The sequence below is a fragment of the Helianthus annuus genome, chromosome 12, assembly GCF_002127325.2.
Source record: "Helianthus annuus cultivar XRQ/B chromosome 12, HanXRQr2.0-SUNRISE, whole genome shotgun sequence".
NCBI classification, from domain to species: domain Eukaryota; kingdom Viridiplantae; phylum Streptophyta; class Magnoliopsida; order Asterales; family Asteraceae; genus Helianthus; species Helianthus annuus.
Window position 1 is genome coordinate 58100883 of NC_035444.2, and position 25091 is coordinate 58125973.

The following is a 25091-nucleotide window of genomic DNA, read 5'->3' on the forward strand; positions in this document are numbered from 1 at the left end:
ATGCTGAGATTTCCCTTATTGGTACATACGTTTATTGTCAGGTTATGCTGAAAATAAGTTCAATTGCTTGAACTTATCCATTTCACATGTTTAGATTTGAGACGCCATGTGATGTATTGGGAACATCACATTCAAATATTCTTGCAAAGGTTCTTTTGTTTCGAGACATAGTGGACTCGATTGGCCTACGACTCCACTAAATCATTTGTTGATTTCGATACCTTGCGTTGATACTTTCACAGAATTGAAGCTTGCGCTAAGTTCGTTACGCACCTCATACACGGATTTGATTATTTATTGACTTGCACTAAATCCGTTTTGTTTATCATGATTAAAGCAGTCTCAACACAGTTGTGTGTCAAGGCAATGGTACATAGATTCATTTCCTAAGCCCAATGTACCTCCTGACGATACTTTCATTGACTAATCGAATACCTTGTGGTATTTAATACTTTTTCACCTTCGATCAAAAACAGTGGCTCTTTGATATTCTTTGTTCAACTGGAAACTTTACGACATTGTGTAAATCAAATCTTCAGGTTGTCTCAGTACACTTTCATTTCGGACACGGTGAACTTGTTCAGTCACCATTATTATTTCTCGTCATTTCGACACCTTGTGGTGTCAATGCAAATTGCAGCTTGTGCTAATCATGGTCGATCGTTTTACACAAAACAACATATACTTTTGTTTGAACTAAGTCATTTAAACATTCCTGATGCAACTACGAATCAAGACAATGATACACCAGATTCATTTGTATTTCATTCAGTGTATATTCGCAATTCGAGAATGTCAACACATAAATCCTTACCATTTATTTATTTGAAAGTTGACAGGTCATTTTCATCTCCAAGTTGTTGATTTTGAGTTCTTATAGCGGGTGCTATGGGTTGTGAAAATTTGCATACTACGACCAATCATTTGAGAATCCTATCGGACAAAACTCCTCTTTTGTGGAACCCCTGTTAACTGGATTACACTAGACTATGCGTCGATACGCCTTGTACCTTCGACACCAAATGCTAAAAGCACATACCTTTTAATTCGTGATATTATATATATTCTTGGACTCACTTGATGTGAATAGGGTTTGATTCGATTTGGTGATTATCTACCTCGGTGCTATTCATATGCATACATACATAATGAAACCCTAAGGAGTTAAGGGAGTACAAATTTCGAGGACGAAATTTTCTTAACGGGGGGAGAATGTGACAACCGTCAATTTTGCATGCATCCGTACAATTAATTAATTTTAATTACGGGCTTAATGACTGTGCTTGATTACATCTGACGCTTTAAACTGCTTACTGATTTATGTTATATACATACATGTACATTCTTACATACAGTCACTTCAATTATTTCATACAGACTTTTAGTGACAAACCTGATGCACAAAGCACAGTTAGTACAGTGAGCGAATAACTCAGACACATGCTGACAATGCCAACACTTAGACAGATACTATTTTTAGGCCAGTATGGGCCAGGGATAAAACACTACACCAGTATGGAGTGTAGGGAAGCGAGGACCATAAGACTATGTCACTAGGTGATAGTTTGAGTGCCGGAAAGTGCCTAAAACGCAATTTAATTACAGAATTCCACATTTTTAATAACAATTCAGTTTTTAACACCCTCATATTATTCAGAGTATTGAATAAATGGTCCTGGACACTTTCCTAAGTATTGGAATTAAATTCGTTACAAAAAGATGCACAAAGGACGCTTTACGGGTCAATTAAACGCTTTAACGGAACGATGCGAAACCGAACAACCAGACATTACCCGAGACACGAAAATATTGTCAAAAATATTATTTTATCATTTTAAATTATTTATGGTCACAAAATTCCCCATATATCATGTAAACATGACATACACCCACTATACTTGGAAATACCCTTAACCTTCTAACTTATTACTTAATAGTTACCAAAAATTTACGTTTTACCCCCCCCCCAACCGAAAAATCTGCCATCATCATTAGAAAATATTTGTTTAGATTGTGTGAAAAGATGATCTTGGTTCTATTGGCCAAGAGTTTGGGTATGATTACCCTATAATCTAGAAGTGCATGTTTTCAAGGAGATGATCATCATTACAAAGATTACACCCAATCTCCTCTCTCCTCTCTCTAAAAATCGGTTCATACCCCCTTCCCCTCTCACCATAACTGAAATTCATCATCTCCTACCTTCACAACTTCATCTCTTTCACTAGTAAACCCTATTCCAAGCTCCAAGGCCCTCCATAGAAGCAAGAAGTTGAAGTGCTCTCAAGAAGCTTTGTTCAAGGCTTTTCTCACCATCATTTCTTGTCATCTCATCCTAAGATTACAACCCTAGCCTTGTGCTAGTAGTAAGTCCCTCCATACTCATGTCTCACTTCGATTCTTGTTCGATTGTTGATTGTTTTGCACACACAAAAACTCAAACAGCTTGCTGAGTTGGATTTCCAGCCAACTTCAACAGGCTGTAACGGGATCATTTTAAGTCGAAAAGTGGATTTTCTAAAGCCTAAAATGAGTATTTTGGAATAAGCAAACAAATGGCACTGGAATCATAATTTTTCGAGATCGTTTACTATTTTTAAAGGGTTATTTTTGGACAGCAGCTCAAGCTGCATTTTTGTTTCAGAAAAAGTATGACATTTTCGTAGTCACAACTTAAAACCTGAATAAGATCAACTCATGAAATTTTTACAGTAGATGGACACCGTTGTCAGGACGACCCTCCAACTGGAATTTCGTCAAACGGACTTACGGTTGATTTTTAGTGAATATTTCCGTAAACTGCGATCAGAAGGTAACAAATCTGATTGCAGTCGAGAAAATGATTTTTTGTAAAATATGGGTAACGAATTGGACTTTGATATTTTTACACAATAAATTTTGGAACATATATCATATTCTGTAAAAATTTGGTAATTTTTAGAAAAGGTTAACTATTTTATAAAAATCCTCGAAAACAGTCCGGTTTCGAGTTATAAAGCTGAAATGAAGTGTGCAACTTTTTGTTTGTCGATATATCGGTTTGGTTATCGAAAATGAACTATTGGACTTATGTAAAAGAAAATGATATGCTAATTAAGCATGGACACCTCCGTTTACAAAGGAGACTATGGCGAAATTTTCCGAAAATCCTAACACTTAGTAAATATTTTCTAGACAAGAGCTTACTAGTATATTTTCGACTAAGTTTATCAAAGATAAAACCCGTCATAATATTTATCACAAAATACGTATTATCGGAGGTTGGTTTCATACATGAACATGGTTAAATATATGTATTCTCTAAAAATGAGACTAAAAAATATAATCCCAATATGAACAGACACATGTAAAATATCCCATCCTTGGGAAGGAAATACGAATACACAAGCATGAGAAGTATTATTACTAAAATATTAAAGACACTTTAAAACGTAACTCAAAGGCACTAATCAATACTAAGACAAGACACGACCCGTTCGTCTAATAGACGTTAGACCATTGTAGGTAGTCGTGTTCGCTGAGGAGATTTGGGTTACGAGTACCGAAGACGCAATATTGTGAGTTCATGTCCCCCTTTTCTCTTAACTATTTTCAGTTTTACACCTCGGGGGTGAAATACATGTTACAGACATTTACAGACATTTACAGACATTTACAGACATTTACAGACATTACAGACATTTATTTATATGGTATGGTTAGCTTAAGGAGGGTTTTTATTACGCGAACATGTGAGTGGTGGGCATGACACTTAAGGCCATTAATCCTCGTTGTAGGACCGAGGGACATTAGTGATAGATCTATTTGGGTGTAGCGAGCCCCACTCCTGAGTCCGCTGAGTGGACCATGAGATGACTAAGTGCCCGACGCACAAATCCGCTAGGGTTGAGTCTTCCTGCATCACTTCACACTTATCATTGGCTTTGCAACCCAATGATGGTTTTTCCTTATTGCTACATACCAGGGATTTTCATACATACAGACATTTTTACAAAGGTTTATACATACTTACTTACACATGAACTCGCTCAACTTTTGTTGATTTTTTTCAAACTACATGTATTTCAGGGAAATAGTAAATGGATCTGGCGGGCGTTGGAGTTTTTAAGCTGCGTTGTGAATAAAGATGTCATCCAAGTCATTAGGGCTTAGGAGGCGTATCTTAATCCTGGACGAGATACGTGGTCCTAAACTCGGGGATGTTTTTAAAAATCTTTTGTCGAGTCTTTTTGAACTTCTTTAAACATGTTATGGTTTGTAACTTGATTTTGGTCTCGTCATTTCAGACAATTATGTTGTACTACTTTTAAACTTAAATTAATGGATGTACATCTACTGGTTTTATCATATAGTGTTGTTATGATCGTATGCAATGATATTAAGAAGTCACACCAACAATCACGCTTCCGCAAAAGTCAGGGTGTGACACAGTGGCTCTCCTGTTTTGCAGCTTTGATGGTCTTTTTGAAACCGCTGCTTCAGGATAGTCAGGTTTTTGAGGAATTTTTGGATCTTTCTTTCTTAATTCCTCCAACCTTTTGTAGGTTGACCTGACCACATCTTCTTTCCATCTAGCAATTTGTCTTTTTGTACCAAAATCAGCAGCAACCAGTTCTTCTTTCATTCTCTTCAGTTCCATTTGCTTATCAGGTACATTTTTTCTAAACTTTGCCCAATCAGGAGGAGTGTGAGTGACTTTCCTTTTTATCATGTCTTGAATTCTTGCAGCTTCAACTTCAAGTTCAGGAACAGTCCACTCTTTGTACATGTGTCTCTCTCCTTTGTATCTTTTGTGAAACATAATGCTTTCAATGTAGTCTTTCTTCAAAGTTTCAGCTGCTCTTTCTGAAATTTGTTGACTGACATTCTTTGCAAAACGTTCTAGGGAACTGACTTGTGTGAGCAGATATTGGTAGTATCTTGATACTTCTTTGTCAGATTTCCCTTGTGTGTTTCTTTTCGAGATATCCTCTGCTTGCTTGGCCTTTATCTTCAAATATTCTTCAATATTTTTGGGCCAGGGATATCCTTTGATTGAAGGCAAACTCCTTTTGGCAGGGTCATCCTCAGTGTAGAAAGATTTTATTTCTTCTCTAACAGCTTCTAGTTCAAGAGGAAATTGAACACCTGCAGGAGGTAAGGGTTTGTGCATTGGAACTGAAGAAAGTGGAACTGGTTTTGGTATATTGACAAGAGCTAAAGGTTTTGAAGATGTTTGGGATGGTGCAGTGACATCATCTTTAGGAATTAGCCTTCTCCTCTTTATTTGAGGAGGGACTGATGATGTTTTGGATGGAAAGGTGGTTGTAGTGGCAGTGGTTTGTGATAGACTAACAGCTGTTGAAACAACTGGTGTTCCAACCACTGTTGTCTTTACAGCAGAAGTTATAACAACTGCTGTCTTCTGCCTTTTGACAGGAGGTGATTTTGATTTTGGTGGTGATGGTGGTAAAGCAGTGGATGTGGTGTGTGTTGAGATGGTGTGTGTTGAAGTGGGAGCAGATGTTGAAACTACTGAAGTACCAGCAGCTGCTGATACAACAGGAGTTACAACAGCTGTTTTAGGTGGTGGTTTTTGAGCAGACTTTGAACGTCTGACCGGAATGAATTTGGGTAGCCTTACTTTTCTAGTAGGCTTCTTCTTTTCATCAATAAGATTTTCATCATCTCATGACCCTGAAGTACCCTGATCCGGATAATCCACCCTGGCTTTCTTTTTGGCCTCTCTATCCCTTTTCACACATGCAAGTGCTTCTGCAAGTGCATTTGTGGTCACATCAATTTTCTTACTCCCATCTGGCAAAGGAATCTTTTTGGTCATATTTGAATTTTCTGGTGCAAGGTAGAGACCATCTGTTATTCCTTTCCTTCTTCACTCCTGAATTTTCTCCCCCTTTTTGGCATTATCTTCGGGGAGTTGATCAATGAAGAATACTGGTGGAGGAGCAGTGCCAGAGTTGTGCATGATCTGAGTTTTGAGAGCCTTTAGATCAGCCTGAGTGTCTTTGGACCTAGACTCCATAGCATTTCTCATCTCTTGAACAAGTTTTTCATGTTGCTGATCTGCTACTAGTGCTTGATGATGGAGAAAAGGTTGAAAAAGATTCCAGAGCTCATTTGTACCAGGTACCTGTTGGAGAGCAGGTGCTTGAGGTGGAACAGCAGTGGATTGTACCTTTTGTACCTGTAACAACGGTTGGAGCATATCTTTGAGCTCTGCAACAGAGTTACCAAGTTTTTCAACACAAGCCGTCAATTTCTGGTACTTTAAATCATCACCCAATTTAATGGGATCATCTGATTTCCCACTAACAGTGGTTTTATCAGTGGTTGAAGTAGGGAGTTTACTCCAAACATTAACCACTGATGCCCCTTTTTCTTGGTACTGGGGTCTTCTTCCTTCAACACTTGACAACCTTTTGATGTTGCCAGTAGGATAAATAAATCCACTGGTGGTTGGCAGAGGTGCTATAAAAGGAATTGCCTCCAAGGAAGTCTTATTGATGTAACCACTGTCCAACTGTAAACCAGTGGGTTCAACAGTTGTAGTGGCTGCTTCACTTGGATTACCACAAAGAGTTACTTGTAACTCAATGGGTGTAACCTCCTCAGGTTGTGTTGGTGGGTTAGCAAAGAATGATACAGCAGGCTTAGTCATTTGTTGAGGTATATTCTCATTGACAGGTGATTGAGAAGGACTGAGTAATGCCTGGTTCAAATCAATTGCATCCAACAGCAGTTGTGTTTTTGGTGGAATTGAGGATGTGATGGTGGGTGTAGAAAGTGGATTTGCTCCGGGCATTGAGCTGTGGATGATGGAAATGAGTGTATCCAGAGCATCATAATGTGGTGGCCCTTTGTGTACAACCTGTTCTTTTTGTGAAGAAGCAGGAGGAGTTATGGTTATGGGTTGAGATATTTGTACCAACTGCTGTGAGGAAGAAGCAGCAGTGGTTTCTTGTGACATTTGTGTTGTCACAGGCATTAACTCTGGTATCTCATCCTCCAGAGTTTCCGTTTTGATTGGTTTGGGGGGTTTTTGATTTTTCTTTTTGTAAAGCTTTTTGGGTTTTGTAGGTGTGGGTTTCAAAACAGTTGGTCTGCTGCTTTGATCACCTAGAGCAGTAGGCTCAACAGCAGATACCTGAGGAGCAGTGGTAGCTGCTAAATTCTGCTCAGGTACCCCTGCTTGTGTTTTGCAAGGTGCTAACATTCGTGAAAAAGTTTCAGATGTTAGGCAGTTTATTACAGTTATTTCACCTTGGTTTATTAAAGCTAAATCATCCTTACTGAATTTTTTTTCAAAATAGTAACTTAAAAACCTTGGAAACAGTAAGAATGATTTGGTTTCAACATTATTAACCAAATCTTTAAAGATTTCCCGAGAATAGTTATAATTTTCTTCTTGAAGAATTGCATATCCCAGATTTTGAATCTTTATAGGGATCTCATTAAAAGAAGTGGTTTTGTTTGAAACACACAGTAGGAGGGTATGAAATAGGAATCTGGGTGCAGGAGGAAAATAACCTTTTTCTAAGGTCAGTTTCTTCATCATGGTGGCTTCATACCCTCTTTCAATGAAGTCAATGTGCAACTCGTTTTTAGTGAAGGAAGTTTTACCTGCCTGATCATCGAGTTGAAAGACTTCGGAGATGGATTGTGGCGAGATTTGGACAGTTTTACCCTTTATAGAAGAGTGAATGGTGGTTGCAATGTCTCCTTGTTTTTCAAGGGTTGCATTTGTCCAAAACTCCCTTTGGGTCGCCAAATAGATTGGTGCATCGGCGGTGAGCAAAGTTTTGTACTTTGACTTTGCCATGATGGTAATAATGGAATCGAAAACATCTGTGGTTCCTGGTTTTGTGAGAAGACCCAGGAGATTGTGAGATTTTTTGAATGGAATTTCAGTGGAGGTTGCCTTTTGAGAGGCTGTTTTCGATGATTTTGATGTGGGTTTTGCAGATTACTTCGATTTTGTCATTTTTGAAACGAACGATCGAAGGAATTTGTGAGAGATGAGAAGAAAAACTGCTTTGAGAAGAGAATTTTTAAGAATTCAATTCGACAGTAAAACCCTGTTTTGGTGGTGAGTGGGGAATTTTATAGGAAGAGAATGAATGCTGACGTGGCAGCTGTTACAAAAGGTCTGACTGCTATGTACTGCCCACGTGACAACCACTGGTGAAAATGAAGGACAGTACTTTTGGTGAAAGCAACTGATGAAAGCAGTGGAAAGGGGCAGTGGAAAATTTTCACTATCAGTGGATAGCATATCAGTGGATAAGACACTGCTTTTGAACAACAGAGGTTATCAAGAAACGAGAGAACAAAGGTTGCCTTTCAGCAGTGGGCAGGCTTTTTGAAGTAGAGCAGACTTTTGAACAATCAGTGGTTATGGCAGACTTTTAAGGATTTTAATGAAATTTTCATTTTTAGCTATTTTTAAGGATGGATTTTTTATTTTCTGAAAACATTTTGTTGCTTTTATTCATAGAAAAACAAGATGTTGCTTGTTATTCCATGTTTAACATCCCAATCCTAGAAACCAAGCTTTTAAAAGTGGTTGTATCAAGTGCTTTTGTGAGCACATCTGCCAGCTGGTCTTTAGTTGGGCCATGATGCAGAGAAATCAAACCTTTTTCATAGCAATCCCTCACAAAGTGATGTCTGATGTCGATGTGCTTTGTGGTAGAGTGGGAAACTGGATTTTTTATGATATTTTCTGCTGCCTGGCTGTCCAACATGAGTGGTGTCTTTAAGGCAGTGATACCAAAATCCAGCAACTGATTTTGAAGCCACAGGAGTTGGGCTGTACAGTTTGCAGCAGCAATGTATTCAGCCTCAGCAGTGGATGTTGAAACTGCTGCTTGCTTTTTGCTTTGCCAAGAGACTAAGCAATCACCTAGAAACTGGCACCCTCCTGAAGTGGACTTCCTTGTGGTATGACATCCAGCAAAGTCACCGTCTGAAAAACCTGAAAGCTTGATATTCCCATTAGCTGGATACCAAATACCAAGTGTGGGAGCACCTTTTATGTATCTGAGAATCCTTTTTACAGCAATGAGATTTGATTTTCTGGGAGCTGATTGACTTCTTGCACAGACACATGTTGCAAACATGATGTCTGGTCTAGATGCAGTTAGGTACAATAAGGACCCAATCATGCTTCTATAAAGTGTTTGGTCAATCAGCTCATCCTTTTCATCAGACATGACCAGCTTATTTGTGGCCATGGGTGTGTTGCATGGTTTACAATCATTCATATCAAATTTGGTTAAAAGTTCTTTAGCATATTTGCTTTGATGAATGAAGGTTCCATTTTGCAATTGATGTACTTGGAGACCAAGAAAGCATTGCAGCTCACCCATTACACTCATTTCAAACTCAGCTGTCATGAGTTCTCTAAACTCTTCACACATTTTGGTACATGTGCTTCCAAAAATAATGTCATCCACATAAATTTGGACAATCATTAAGTCTTTCCCTCTCCATTTAAGAAACAGTGTTTTATCAATGGTACCTCTTTTGAAACCATTTGAGAGAAGAAAGTTGGAAAGAGTTTCATACCAGGCCCTTGGTGCTTGTTTCAGGCCATACAAGGCTTTGTTCAGCCTGTAGACATGATCAGGATAAAATGGATCCTCAAAGCCTAGAGGTTGACATACATACACCTCTTCTTGCAATGTACCATAGAGGAAAGCACTTTTGATATCCATCTGAAACACCTTCATGTTGTGGTTGACAGCAAAGGCCAGGAACAGTCTGATAGCTTCCAATCTTGCAACAGGGGCGAATGTTTCATCATAATCAATCCCCTCTTCCTGTCTGTAACCTTGAACCACAAGCCTGGCTTTGTTCTTGACAACAATGCCCCTTTCATCTGTTTTGTTCTTGAAGACCCACTTTGTGCCAATGGGACTAACCTCTTTTGGCAGTGGTACAAGCTCCCATACTTGTTGTCTTTTAAACTGTTGGAGCTCCTCTTGCATGGCTTCTACTCAGCTGTTGTCTTTTAGTGCCTCTTGGTACTTGACTGGCTGATGGAGTGATAGAAAGCCAGTAAAAAGACAAATGTTTTGGGTTTGGCTTCTTGTGAGCACCCCTTCATTGATGTTGCCAATGATTTGATCAGGTGGATGAGATCTCAAGAAGATTAAATCTCCTTGGTATGGTATGATGGCATTTGTTGGTGAAGGCTGCAAATGTGTATCATCTGAGCTAACCACTGCTGGTGACTTTGATGACCCAGCAGTGGCTTCAATAGGTGGTGGAATGGGTGGTAATGGAGTGGACCACTGCTGACTTTTATCCACTGTTTGAGGACTTTTGTCAGCAGTGTTTGAGGATGTGGAAGCAGTGGTAGATGGGCTACTTTGGTCAACAACTGTTGAGGTAGCAGTGGTTGAGCTTTGGCAGCTGTTTTGAACAACTGGTGCTTTTCCCTTTGTGGCAGACCTTTGAGGGATGATGATTTCATACCCATAGTCTGGTGATGTATCCTCTGATGGACCTGCACTGTTAGTCTTGATAGCAGTATTTTCAAAGGTGAATTTTTCAAGATCAAACAGATCAGCAGGATTTGCTGGGATTTTCATTGATGAAAGTTTATTGAACTTTACATCTAAAGTCTCCTCCACTACCTTGGTCCGTGCATTGAACACTTTGTAGGCCTTGGCAGTGGTTGAGTATCCCAGAAAATAACCACAATCAATTTTGGCTGCAAATTTTGAAATGGAATCTTTTAAGTTCAAAATAAAGCATGGGCAGCCAAACACTTTGAAGTATGAGATCAGTGGTTTGATTTTATACAGAATTTCATAGGCAGTCTTTTTGTGCCTGGGGTTTATTAAAACTCTGTTCTGGACATAGCAAGCAGTGTTTACTGCCTCTGCCCAGAAAGTTAATGGCAAACCTGAATCTGCATGCATAGTTCTGGCAGCCTCAATCAAGGTTCTGTTCTTTCTTTCAACCACCCCATTTTGCTCTGGTGTTCTATGGATGCTGTACTGCCTTACAATCCCTTTCTTCACACAGAAGGCATCCAACTCCTTATTTTTAAATTCTGTACCATTGTCACTCCTAAAGCTTTTCACTGGAAGGTCAAATTGCTTTTCAACCTGTGTCACAAAGTCTTGCAAAATGCCTGCAGTTTCATCTTTAGAGTGCAAAAAGAAAGTCCATGTAAACCTAGAAAAGTCATCAACTATAACCAAACAATATCTTTTCTTTTTGAGGCTCATGACTTGAACTGGGCCAAAAAAATCCATGTGTAGCATTTGCAAACACTGGGTTGTTTTGGACTCTTCAATGGACTTGTAAGAACTTTTATGCTGTTTTCCTTTTAAACAGGAAATGCAATGTTCAGGACATGAAAACAATTTTTGTGGTAGGCCTTTCACCAACCCATTTTTTGAAATTTCTGTTATTGTCTTAAGATTTGTGTGCCCCAGTCTTCTGTGCCAAAGTACTGTCTCTTTGTTAGAGGCAGCTGAGAACAGACAGGCATCAGCTCTGGGACACTCTTTAGACATGTCAACAACATAAACATTGCCACTTCTTTGAGCAACAAGTTTAGTTTGACCATTTTTGATTATTGCTTCAATCTTTTTGACCATTTCTGGTCCAACAATCCTACAACAGTCTTTTGTGAAGAATGACCCAAACCCTTTGTCACTCATTTGAGATACACTCAGAAGGTTGAATTTCAGATTGTCTATTAGATTGACATTTTCAAATTTTACATTACCAGATTGCACTGTTCCAGACCCCAGAACTTTCCCTTTACTATTATTTCCAAAGGATATATCACCCCCTCCATGGATTTTAAAGTCTTTGAGGAGGGCTTTACATCCTGTCATGTGCCTGGAGCCTCCACTATCTACATACCACATACTATCAAAGCATGCAGAAGCTCCCTGCACATGAAGTAAAAGGATTAGTTCATTAAGGACTCCAAAGCCAACAGGGCTTTGGATGGGGATTCAGCAGTGTCTGGTATGGATGCAGTGTGATGAGCAGTGGTTAAGTCAGGGGTTTGGACAGTTTTAGTACTGTTTCTTGCTAACCACTGTTGAGGGTCTTGCCCAATCACCTGCTGATACCCAAAAGGATGCCTATTCACTCTGGGTTTAGAGGGCTTTTTGTAGACCTCATAAACGTGTGGAATCCTTTGGTAGGACTGTTTTTCCTTGCCTTTTCTGAACTGATTGGCAGGAGGTGCATCAGTAACCTGAACATCTCTTTTGACAGATGTTTGGTTCAGCTGTTTTGTGACAGTTGTTTGAACTGGCTCAAACAGTGGTTGTTTCTTTGTGAATTTGACCGATGGTGATGCTGATGGACTCAAGGATGTTTTAGCAAGGTACTCATTCTTTTTGATATCAAAGTTTTTAAGATACACACATGCTTGAGTTTTGTGGTTTGTTTTACCACAAACAATGCAGCTTTCAGCTGAAACTATGACACTTGTTTTGTTTATATCATAAGCTTTTAAGTGGAAACAATCTTTTGTTAGATGGTTCCTTTTCTCACAGAATTCACAAAACAAGTTATCAATTTTTTCTTTCTTCTTCCTCTTTTCAGACTCCTTTGCAGCAGAGGTTTTAACCACTGCTGGGATGTCCTTAAGAGGAATGACTTTTGTCACACCCCCAAAAACCCACTCGCGGAGTACCACCGCTTGGGAGCGTGACATGACCAGGATCAAGCCATCAATCATATCAAACATAGCATTTAATAATAATAAAAGTCATTAAAGTAGTTTATCATGACATGATTGATGTTTCAAAACCAAGCATTGTTTAATTAGCGGAAGCATTGTTGTAAACCCAAGTTAAAATACTGAAATGTCATAAGTGTCTAACAAAGTAATACGATCCTCGTCCACAACGACCGGCTCCCCTTTGTGCAAGCTCCATGTACCTAACGATCTGCAAGGCATGTAACAGAATGATCAACAAACTAGTTGAGCGAGTTCACAGTAAGTAAGTGCGTAACAGTAAGTAACGGGTGGCTCTACGGGGCCGATAGTAAGTTGTACAAGTGGGGGCTTCCCATGTTATGTGACCACTAGACTATTCGTATCAACTACTCGTATCATCCCTGTTCTTCTTCCGAGAACAGTAGCGCGTATGGGGTGTACGTAGGTTTTACGCACGTATCCTTCACAACCGAGGATAGGAGACGCGGGGGTGTACATGGGTTTCACGTACGTATCCTTTGTACCGAGGATAGAAGTAAGTAATGCGTACACATAGGTTTTACGTGCGTGCCTGACATCCGAGGCAGTAATTGACATATGACCACGTAGGTGTTATCCTAACCTACGGAACCGTCCTGACATCCGAGGATCATGGTATGTGATAGTCTAGGAAAGCATATGTACGTTCTTAGTCAATAGTAACCTTTATCCCATTCCCACGACCCGGGAATCCCATGCCTTAGTAGGGGTGTGAACTCACCTGGGTTTGCTCGGCAGACAATAAAATGCTCAAGTATACAGTAAGAGATCAACCACGTCCTATCATGGTTACTTATGCAAGTTAGGTTCGTACTCAACTATTGCATGTATAAGTTACACGTATGTTTACACATATAATCATGGCAAGAATCACGTATACAGTCCAGTACATGGGTCCAATCACGTAACAGTTATAAGTTCAATCATTTGGCCCAACAGATTGGGCCCGTGACAGTGTAGGTCCAAAAACAATGTGCGTGAAAAACTGGTCTCGAGTCGCAACCGACGATCTCGAGTCGCAACAGAGGATCTCGAGTCGCAACCACTGGTTACGAGTCGCAACAGGTGGTCTCGGGTTGTTAAGGTCCGGTTACGAGTCATAATGGGACTCGCAACCCCGGTCTCGGCTTGTCATGGCCTGGTTACGAGTCGCAACGGGACTCGCAACCATGGTTTCGGTTCATGCTGTTGTAGTCTCGAGTCGAGACAATGGGTTTCCGACTCGCAATCTAGGTCGCAATCAAGGTTGTAACAGTTTTCCCTGATTTCATGCAGTTCAGTTATACGTATCAATTATCATCAATAGTTTCCAAAAATCAAATCAATTAACAGTTTCTATCCGGGAACTTTATAGATCAAACAAGGATAATTCACATATTCTTATCACGAACCCTAACTGAACATACATGAACATATTTTAACATATGAGCAGAATCATAGCAATTCATATAACCATATAGCCGGAATAAATCAATTAATCCGGTTAAGTCAATGCACACACATAGCCGGTTACAAGCACAAGCAATTCAGCCGATTTAACACTAAGAACATCGACTAATCAGTAATATATAATTCGGTTCTGTTCTAGCACATCAACATATATCACCGAAGGTAATTCTATATATTAGCATACAACCTAATCGATCATGAATTCCAAATACCAACAACACATACCAAGTCATACAATCATAGAATCACACTATTAAATACTAACCGAGATGTAAACAAAAGACGGAGCCGAGAACTTCAAAGGTGCGATCTCCGGTCCGAGAGAGAGACGATTCCGAGAGAGAGAGGGAGAGAGTTTGGTATGTGTGTTTGTGTTTTGCCAAAAACAAAGAAACAAAACCCTTAATTCTGGTTTTGTGTTACGAGTGGGGGAGTGGGCCGAGCCCACTCGGCTACCTAGTGGTTCCGTGAGCAAGGTGCGGCCCAAAAGGGCTCGTGTACTCGGTTGTAATGTTATGCGATCGGATCAGTTGTGTGGTTTGGGTTCGTGTACATTCACATAACATATATACACATAAGGCACACAATAACGTATCATTCATATAAATTAAAGCCCGTAAGATCATAACATGTTCACATACGGTTCATAAAGTAGGTCTAGAATTCGAGTTGTCACATTATCCCCAACTAATTGGAAATTTCATCCCGAAATTTGGTATGCACTCACTGAGGAAGCTAGGTAAGTTATAGCGTTCACTGGTTTTCCTGGGGTGTCACATCCTCCCCCCGTTGATCTGGAATTTCGTCCCGAAATTCCGAAGTAGTAGCTTCAGCCTCAGTAGTGGTAGCATTGGTTTCGAATAACTGGGGGTACTTTTCTGTCATCCTGTCTTCGCGTTCCCAGGTGTACTCTGGGCCACGTTTGGAGTTCCAACGAACTCGAACAAGAGGAATTCTCTTGTTTTTGAGGACCTTCACATCCCGGTCCGTGATTTCTACTGGTTCCTCGACGAACTGCAACCGCTCGTCGATAGTGAGTTCCTTAAAAGGAATGATGAGGGTTTCATCTGATAAGCACTTCTTTAGGTTCGACACATGAAAGACATTGTGAACTGCTCCGAGTTCAGCTGGTAGGTTCAACTTGTAGGCTACCTTGCCAATCTTTTCTAAGATTTCGAACGGTCTGACGTACCGCGGATTCAGTTTGCCCCTTTTGCCAAAACGTACCACACCCTTCCAGGGTGAAACTTTTAGTAAAACTCGGTCCCCGACCTGAAATTCCAAAGGCTTTCTACGCTTGTCCGCGTAGGCTTTCTGACGGTCGCGTGCTGCCGCCATGCGTTGTCGTATCTGTGCTATCTTTTCTGTGGCGTCCACTACAATCTCTGGACCCGTAATCTGACTATCCCCCACCTCTGCCCAACAGAGAGGTGACCGGCATTTACGTCCGTACAATGCCTCGAATGGAGCGGCTTGAATGCTGGTATGGTAACTGTTATTATACGAGAACTCCACCAAAGGGAGGTGCTTTTCCCAGCTGTTGCCGAAATCGATAATGCATGCCCTAAGCATGTCTTCAAGTGTTTGAATCGTTCGCTCAGACTGCCCATCCGTCTGAGGATGATATGCTGTGCTCATGTCCAATCGTGAGCCGAAAGATTTATGCATTGCTTGCCATAGCTCTGACGTGAATCGTGCATCGCGATTCGAAATAATAGAGGTGGGCACTCCGTGCCTCGAAACAACTTCTTTAAGATAGACGTCTGCGAGAGTGGAGAACTTGTCCGTCTCCTTAATCGGCAGGAAGTGTGCAGACTTGGTGAGTCGATCAACTATGACCCATATTGTATCGTTCCCACGCTGAGATCTAGGTAAGCCTGTAACAAAATCCATGGAAATTTCTTCCCATTTCCATTGAGGTATCTTAGGCTGCTGAAGTAGACCAGCTGGCTTCTGATATTCAACCTTAACTCTCGCACAGGTCAAACATTTTCCAACGTACGTAGCGACGTGGGCCTTCATGCTAGGCCACCAATAAGTAGTGCTGATGTCGTGGTACATTTTATCTGATCCTGGATGTACCGAGTAGCGAGACTTGTGAGCTTCATCCATTACAAGTTCGCGTAAACCGCCATAGAGAGGGACCCAAATCCGGCCCGTTACATAGTAGGCGCCGTCTTCCTTTTGTTCCATTTGTTGTCGTGAGCCGCGTAAGGCTTCGGCCTTGACGTTTTCTGGTTTCAATGCTTCTACCTGAGCATTTCGTATCTGTGCAGGAAGGTTAGACTGAATCGTAAGCTGTAGCGCTCGCACGCGCTTCGGTAAGGTGTCCTTTCGACTTAGGGCGTCAGCCACAACATTGGCTTTGCCTGGATGGTACTTGATAGCGCATTCATAATCGTTAAGTAACTCGACCCATCGTCGTTGACGCATGTTCAAATCCTTCTGCTTAAGGATATGCTCGAGACTCCTGTGATCGGTGTAAATCGTGCACCTGGTACCGTACAGGTAGTGTCGCCATATCTTAAGCGCAAAAACAACAGCTCCCAGCTCTAAATCGTGCGTCGTGTAGTCTCGTTCATGAACCTTGAGTTGACGAGAGGCGTAGGCTATCACTTTATCACGTTGCATCAACACACATCCAAGACCCTGGATGGATGCATCACAATATACTACGAAGTCTTCTGTGCCCTCTGGCAATGAAAGAATAGGTGCGCTGCAAAGCCTATCCTTTAGATACTGAAAAGCAGTTTCCTGCGTGTTGCCCCAACGGTAGGTGACACCCTTCTGTGTCAGTAGTGTAAGTGGTTGCGCGATCTTTGAAAAGTCTTTGATAAACCGTCTGTAGTAGCCTGCCAAACCCAAGAATTGGCGTATTTCCGTTGGCGTACGGGGTGCAGGCCAGTTTCTGATCGAGTCTACCTTGGATGGATCGACATGAATCCCATCCTTGTTCACTACATGGCCTAGAAAGTGGACTTCACGAAGCCAGAAGTCGCATTTTGAAAGCTTGGCGTACAACTGTTCCTTTCGAAGGAGTTCCAAAATAAGGCGAAGATGTTGCTCGTGTTCCAGCTGACTCTTGGAGTAAATCAGAATGTCGTCGATGAAAACAATAACGAACTTGTCGAGATAGGGTTTGCACACCCTGTTCATAAGGTCCATGAATACTGCAGGTGCGTTCGTAAGTCCGAACAGCATAACCAAGAACTTGTAGTGACCATAGCGAGTTCTGAATGCTGTCTTAGAGACGTCCTCCTCGCGGACTCTCAGTTGATGATATCCTGACCGTAGGTCGATCTTGGAATAGTAACACGACCCTTGCAACTGGTCGAATAAGTCGTCTATGCGTGGAAGAGGATAACGGTTCTTCACCGTCACCTTGTTGAGTTCACGGTAGTCGATACACATCCTGAACGTACCGTCTTTCTTTTTCACGAAAAGCACTGGAGCTCCCCAAGGCGAAGAGCTTGGACGAATGAAGCCCTTTTCCAAGAGCTCTTGTAGCTGCCTTGACAATTCTTCCAATTCTGATGGAGCTAGACGATATGGTGCGCGAGCTATGGGTGCTGCTCCTGGAGCGAGCTCGATCTGAAATTCAACCTGACGATGAGGCGGTAAGCCAGGTAAATCTTCAGGAAACACCTGAGGGAAGTCACGTACGACTGGTATATCCTCCAATTTCTTTTCCTTTACTGATGCATCTGAAACAAGAGCCAAAATGGCTGTGTGACCTTTTCGTAAGCACTTCTGAGCCTTCAAGAATGAGATGATGCCAACCACAGCACCACTCTTGTCGCCTTGGACTTCGAGAGGTTCTTGACCAGAACGTGGAATACGAATGATCTTCTCACTGCATAAGATTTCTGCCTGGTGTTGGGATAACCAATCCATCCCAATCACGACGTCGAAACTTCCCAAAACTATGGGAATGAGATCAATAGAGAAGGCTTGACCAGCTAGAATAAGATTACAACCCTGAACTACGTGCGTGGCTTCTAGACTTTTACCGTTAGCTAACTCTACTACGTGCTTGGTGGGTAAAAGTGTTGGTGCACGTTTTAGCAGTTGACACATTTTCACAGACATATAGCTTGTATCCGCACCCGAATCAAATAAGACAGTAACGTAAATATTGTCGAGGAGAAACTTACCCATAACAACGTTGGGATCGTTCACTGCGTCACCTCGACCTAGCACAAAAGCACGACCCCGAGCTTCGTTGCCGTTGTTATTTCCTCCGTTGTTGTTGTTGCCGTTGCCCTGATTGTTGTTGTTGTTGTTCTGGTTCCTGTTGAGCTGTGGGCAGTGTCTCTTGATGTGGCCTTCAGCACCACAATTGTAGCATCCCTTATTGCCCTGTTGTTGGTTAGGCTGAGCGTGAGGCTGCTGCTGATTTTGGTTCGCAGGACGAAGGCTTCTACAGTCTTTGGCCTCGTGACCCATCTTGAGGCATCTTTGACAACGACCCTTGGTACACTGACCGTTGTGGTGCCTGTTGCAGTTGTTGCACTTTGGAAGATTTCCGCGATATCCACCCTGCCTGTGGCTACCTGACGACTGCTGGTTAGGGCTTTGATAGTTGTCAGTCTTTCGCTGCTGATTCTGGGACTGAACCGAAACTGATGCTTTGCTTGAATCCCCCTCCCATTTCCTCTTGTTGTCACTGAGGGTAACGGGAGTAGCTGAAGGAGTGACTGTAGCAGTAGCGCTGACACGCTTAGGCAGTTTATTCTGATCCACTGCCTGATCGGTGATGCGATGAGCGAGACGCTGGATTTCCTGGATGTTGTCGAGATTAGCCGAAGTAACATGGCTCTGGATTTCTGGTGCCAACCCCTTGAGATACATCTCGATGCGCTTATATGGAGGGTCCACCATAGTTGGACACAGCACGGCCAGCTCGTTTGACCGCTTGGTATACGCTTCAATCTCCGACCCAACCATTTTCAGATTATACGGCTCGTCTTCTAGCTTGTGAATATCTTCACGCGTACAATATTCTCTCTTAATGAGTTCCTTGAAGTCGTTCCAGGGTGTGGCGTTAGCAGCTGCCAACCCCAGAATTTGCACCTGCGCGTTCCACCAGGTTAACGCGATTCCTTCTAAAGTGCCGGTGGCGTATTTCACCCTGCGTGCCTCAGGGCATTCACACATTTCGAATACTGATTCTAGCTTCTCGAACCAGTGGAGGAGTCCAACCGCTCCTTCTGTGCCGCTGAACGTGCCGGGACGGCAGTCCATAAAGTTCTTGAATGTGCAGACAGGCTGCTGCGCGTGTTGACCTATTGTGTATGAATAGGACGAAGTTAAATACGAGAGTTAATGTAGGATCTAGAGATCCTAGTGTGTGCCTATACTGCAGGATATACTACCTGCTTGAGCTGCTGCAACTGCCGCAGCAACTTGGGCTTGAACAAGAGCCTCTAACTGGGCTTGTGTCATGTTAATTCTTCCAGCCATTGATCTTCATGTCAAAGGCGAAATAGGTGAGAAAAGTTCGCGAATAGTGCGATGACAGAAAAGTGTAAGCACGTAAGGGTTCTTAAGCAATAGCAAATAGTGAGCATTGTAGTCTAAGCATACCACGAGCAAAGTTCTAAGTGATTCTAGCAAGTAGGCAATAAACATAAACCTTATTACCTAAAATGTCGAGTCTTGCACGTGGAGCGAAGCGTCGTTGTGGATCGTTGAGAGCACTGTTCGGGTTATAGTCTGGTTTTAATAAAAACTTTTTCCCATATTAAAACCAAGTTCTCTATAACCAATGGCTCTGATACCAATCTGTCACACCCCCAAAAACCCACTCGCGGAGTACCACCGCTTGGGAGCGTGACATGACCAGGATCAAGCCATCAATCATATCAAACATAGCATTTAATAATAATAAAAGTCATTAAAGTAGTTTATCATGACATGATTGATGTTTCAAAACCAAGCATTGTTTAATTAGCGGAAGCATTGTTGTAAACCCAAGTTAAAATACTGAAATGTCATAAGTGTCTAACAAAGTAATGCGATCCTCGTCCACAACGACCGGCTCCCCTTTGTGCAAGCTCCATGTACCTAACGATCTGCACGGCATGTAACAGAATGATCAACAAACTAGTTGAGCGAGTTCACAGTAAGTAAGTGCGTAACAGTAAGTAACGGGTGGCTCTACGGGGCCGATAGTAAGTTGTACAAGTGGGGGCTTCCCATGTTATGTGACCACTAGACTATTCGTATCAACTACTCGTATCATCACTGTTCTTCTTCCGAGAACAGTAGCGCGTATGGGGTGTACGTAGGTTTTACGCACGTATCCTTCACAACCGAGGATAGGAGACGCGGGGGTGTACATGGGTTTCACGTACCGAGGATAGAAGTAAGTAATGCGTACACGTAGGTTTTACGTGCGTGCCTGACATCCGAGGCAGTAATTGACATATGACCACGTAGGTGTTATCCTAACCTACGGAACCGTCCTGACATCCGAGGATCATGGTATGTGATAGTCTAGGAAAGCATATGTACGTTCTTAGTCAATAGTAACCTTTATCCCATTCCCACGACCCGGGAATCCCATGCCTTAGTAGGGGTGTGAACTCACCTGGGTTTGCTCGGCAGACAATAAAATGCTCAAGTATACAGTAAGAGATCAACCACGTCCTATCATGGTTACTTATGCAAGTTAGGTTCGTACTCAACTATTGCATGTATAAGTTACACGTATGTTTACACATATAATCATGGCAAGAATCACGTATACAGTCCAGTACATGGGTCCAATCACGTAACAGTTATAAGTTCAATCATTTGGCCCAACAGATTGGGCCCGTGACAGTGTAGGTCCAAAAACAATGTGCGTGAAAAACTGGTCTCGAGTCGCAACCGACGATCTCGAGTCGCAACAGAGGATCTCGAGTCGCAACCACTGGTTACGAGTCGCAACAGGTGGTCTCGGGTTGTTAAGGTCCGGTTACGAGTCGTAATGGGACTCGCAACCCCGGTCTCGGCTTGTCATGGCCTGGTTACGAGTCGCAACGGGACTCGCAACCATGGTTTCGGTTCATGCTGTTGTAGTCTCGAGTCGAGACAATGGGTTTCCGACTCGCAATCTAGGTCGCAATCAAGGTTGTAACAGTTTTCCCTGATTTCATGCAGTTCAGTTATACGTATCAATTATCATCAATAGTTTCCAAAAATCAAATCAATTAACAGTTTCTATCCGGGAACTTTATAGATCAAACAAGGATAATTCACATATTCTTATCACGAACCCTAACCGAACATACATGAACATATTTTAACATATGAGCAGAATCATAGCAATTCATATAACCATATAGCCGGAATAAATCAATTAATCCGATTAAGTCAATGCACACACATAGCCGGTTACAAGCACAAGCAATTCAGCCGATTTAACACTAAGAACATCGACTAATCAGTAATATATAATTCGGTTCTGTTCTAGCACATCAACATATATCACCGAAGGTAATTCTATATATTAGCATACAACCTAATCGATCATGAATTCCAAATACCAACAACACATACCAAGTCATACAATCATAGAATCACACTATTAAATACTAACCGAGATGTAAACAAAAGACGGAGCCGAGAACTTCAAAGGTGCGATCTCCGGTCCGAGAGAGAGACGATTCCGAGAGAGAGAGGGAGAGAGTTTGGTATGTGTGTTTGTGTTTTGCCAAAAACAAAGAAACAAAACCCTTAATTCTGGTTTTGTGTTGCGAGTGGGGGAGTGGGCCGAGCCCACTCGGCTACCTAGTGGTTCCGTGAGCAAGGTGCGGCTCAAAAGGGCTCGTGTACTCGGTTGTAATGTTATGCGATCGGATCAGTTGTGTGGTTTGGGTTCGTGTACATTCACATAACATATATACACATAAGGCACACAATAACGTATCATTCATATAAATTAAAGCCCGTAAGATCATAACATGTTCACATACGGTTCATAAAGTAGGTCTAGAATTCGAGTTGTCACAACTTTAGCTTTTGGAGCTTTAACACCATCAGTTGATGTAAAGTCCATTGGCTTGAAATTTTCAAGAATATCACACTCATCAGACCATTTTGGTTTAAATTGATGATTTTCAATCTCCTCAAAAGCAGAGGGACCCATTGGTCTGTCAAGTGTGATTTTGTTACCAAGTTTGTCAGTGATTTTCACTTCTTGGCCATTCTTGTTTGTGGGGATGAACTCAGTAGTTACATCAGTGGTTGAAACAGATTTTTCAAAAGCAGTGTTTTCATCATCATGTTTTCTATAACCAACCCCAAATTTCACATTGCTTTTTATCTGTTTCTCAAGCATAACCTCATACCCTTTGCATGATTCCACCCATCTCTCACATGTGATTTGGGTGGACTCTAACTCCTTTTTGCAACCTTGGTATTTTTCAATCAAGGTTTGAAGTTGGGTTTTGGTTATGCTTTGCTCTTCTTTCATGCTGCAAATCTCTTTCTCTTTTTCAGCCAATTTGTTTTTAAGTTCTTTTAGAGACCTTTCAAATATGACTTCATCTCTCACCTGTCTTTTCTTCTTCTGACCATGGATCTGTCAGTGGTTCAATCAGGGTGCCTGAACTTTCTTCCAACAGTACTTCATTTGCCACAGCAGTAACCACTTCTTCAATCACCTCATCCACTGTTTCAGAGGCCAGCTGTTCCTCTTCAGATTCAACCCCCTCCTGTATTGACTCTAATGCCATCAAACAAAATTCATCATGAGAAGAAACATTAGAAGCATAGAGTGCAAAATTTTCATCACTGAGGTCTTCAGGCATACTGCTCCAGTCAACAAATTCTTGAGTAAAGAAACTTTGTTGATCTGGTTGTTTTGCTACTGGAGCAGTGGTTTGTGGTGCAGGTTGCACTTGTGCCTGGGGAGCAGGGGTTTGAACATATTGGATCTGTGGAGCAACTGTTTGGACATAATGCACTGGCATAGGAGCAACAACATAGTGAGCAGTGTTCACATGTGCTGCTGGGGCATATTGGGCATAGTGCACAGTGTTTTGATTTTGAGGTCTAGGATTTGAACTAGGGTGAGTGATTATGGGACCAGTTGTTTGACTCCTACACTCTCTAGCAAAATGTCCTAACCTGTTACACTTATAACACTTGATTTTCGATTTATCCAACCCAACCCTTAGATTCCCATGCAACCCTGGGAATTTTCGCCCTGTTCTTTTATAAAACTTGCTAGTTCTAACACTTAGCAAGGCCAGTTGGTGCAGGATGTCCATTTCCTCTAGATCAGTGGGGTCGAAATGTTGTAGATCATTGAGTTCAAAGCTTAAATTGTCTGACATCTGGTTTTCATTTGCAGTGAATGCATAACCTATAGAGTGAGGATCAGGGTTGTTAAAATTTGCACCAGCAGTTATGTCAATGAAGTGATCATAACCCTGATCCTTACCACTACCACCAGATTCTTCTTGACCCAGAAGAGCAGTGTTACCGAATGAATAATCATCAACGGTTTTCCCTGACTCTTGTAACTTCCTTTTCTGGTTCAACTCCCTTTCGTAGGTCAGGAGTCGACCATGGAGTTGGGTCAAGGTCAGATCCTTGAACTCAGGTGAATTTCGGGTGACAAAAGCTATTGTGTCCCATTTGTCTGGCAGTGACCTGAGGAACCTGCTGTTTTGAGTTGAGTTTGTAAAAGTGGTTTTAACAAGCCTCAGTTCACTGATGAGACAACTGAAACGCTCAAATTGTTGCGTCAGTGATTCACCTTTAACATGACAAAATGTTTCATACTGTTGGTTCAGGATTTCCCTATTGTTTTCTATAACTTCTTCGGTACCTCCAAACTGTTCCTTAAGCGCGTCCCACAACTCTTTGGCATTGTCACAATGTAACAATCCAGCATATATTTCGTTGGGCAGCGCTGATGCTATGATACTAAACGCTTTAGCATCTAGTTCAAATTTTTGATAATCCGTTTCAGTATAATTTTCAACAGGTTTTGGAACTTGTTTTTTAGCATCTTCAGCGCTTGGCACTGTAGGAACATGAGGACCAAAGATGACAGACTTCCAACAACCTGTGCTTTGTTGAGCAAGGATGTGACCCATCCTCCTCTGCCAGATGTTGTACTCATTTCTTTTTAGCATAGGTGGTTTAAAAAGAGAACCAATGTTGTTTTTATCGTCCTGAGATTGGGACGTCATTCTTGTTGTTTTACAGGTACTGAGAAATCAACTTTAATGGTGATTAATCCTTACTCTGTTTTTCAACGACGAACACTGTTTTGAGCTGAACTATTTACGTCAAAAGGATTGTTAAATCAAATTTGACTGTCCAAGCTCTGATACCAATTGTTGGATCTGAGTTTGTTTTTTATTGTATTTTATGTTTGAAATTAAGATGAAGATGGATGAGTGTGCAGCGGAAATTATAATGAAAACAAACTTTGCATACAATCAAACGAGAGTAATACTTTTATCAAACATCTTTACACAGAGAACCGAAAGATTGAATTTATTTCAACTACGATTACAATGATTGATGTAAGAATGCAAACTCCCCCTCAGCCAGAGCTCAGTAGTTTGTTCGTGCAAAGAAGACGAATGATGCAAAGAGCTAATAGAACAGTACCAAGTACTGAACTATTTATAGGCACTTGCAAACTACTGAGCATCTTAGCTGACGTCACCATGAAAGTGACATCTAACCTCCTAACAAACTCTAACCTCTGATCTATACAGACACTGCTTGTGTTAACTACTGCTAATACATTTTATTACAAAACAGACTTTAGAACAGCTGCTACAACCTTCTACTGCTGTGAACCCAGCAGCACTTGTCCGGATCAGCAGTGCTTGACTCAAGGCAGTAGATTGAATCAGCAGGACTTTAGTCTTCCATCAGATCTTTAGTTGAG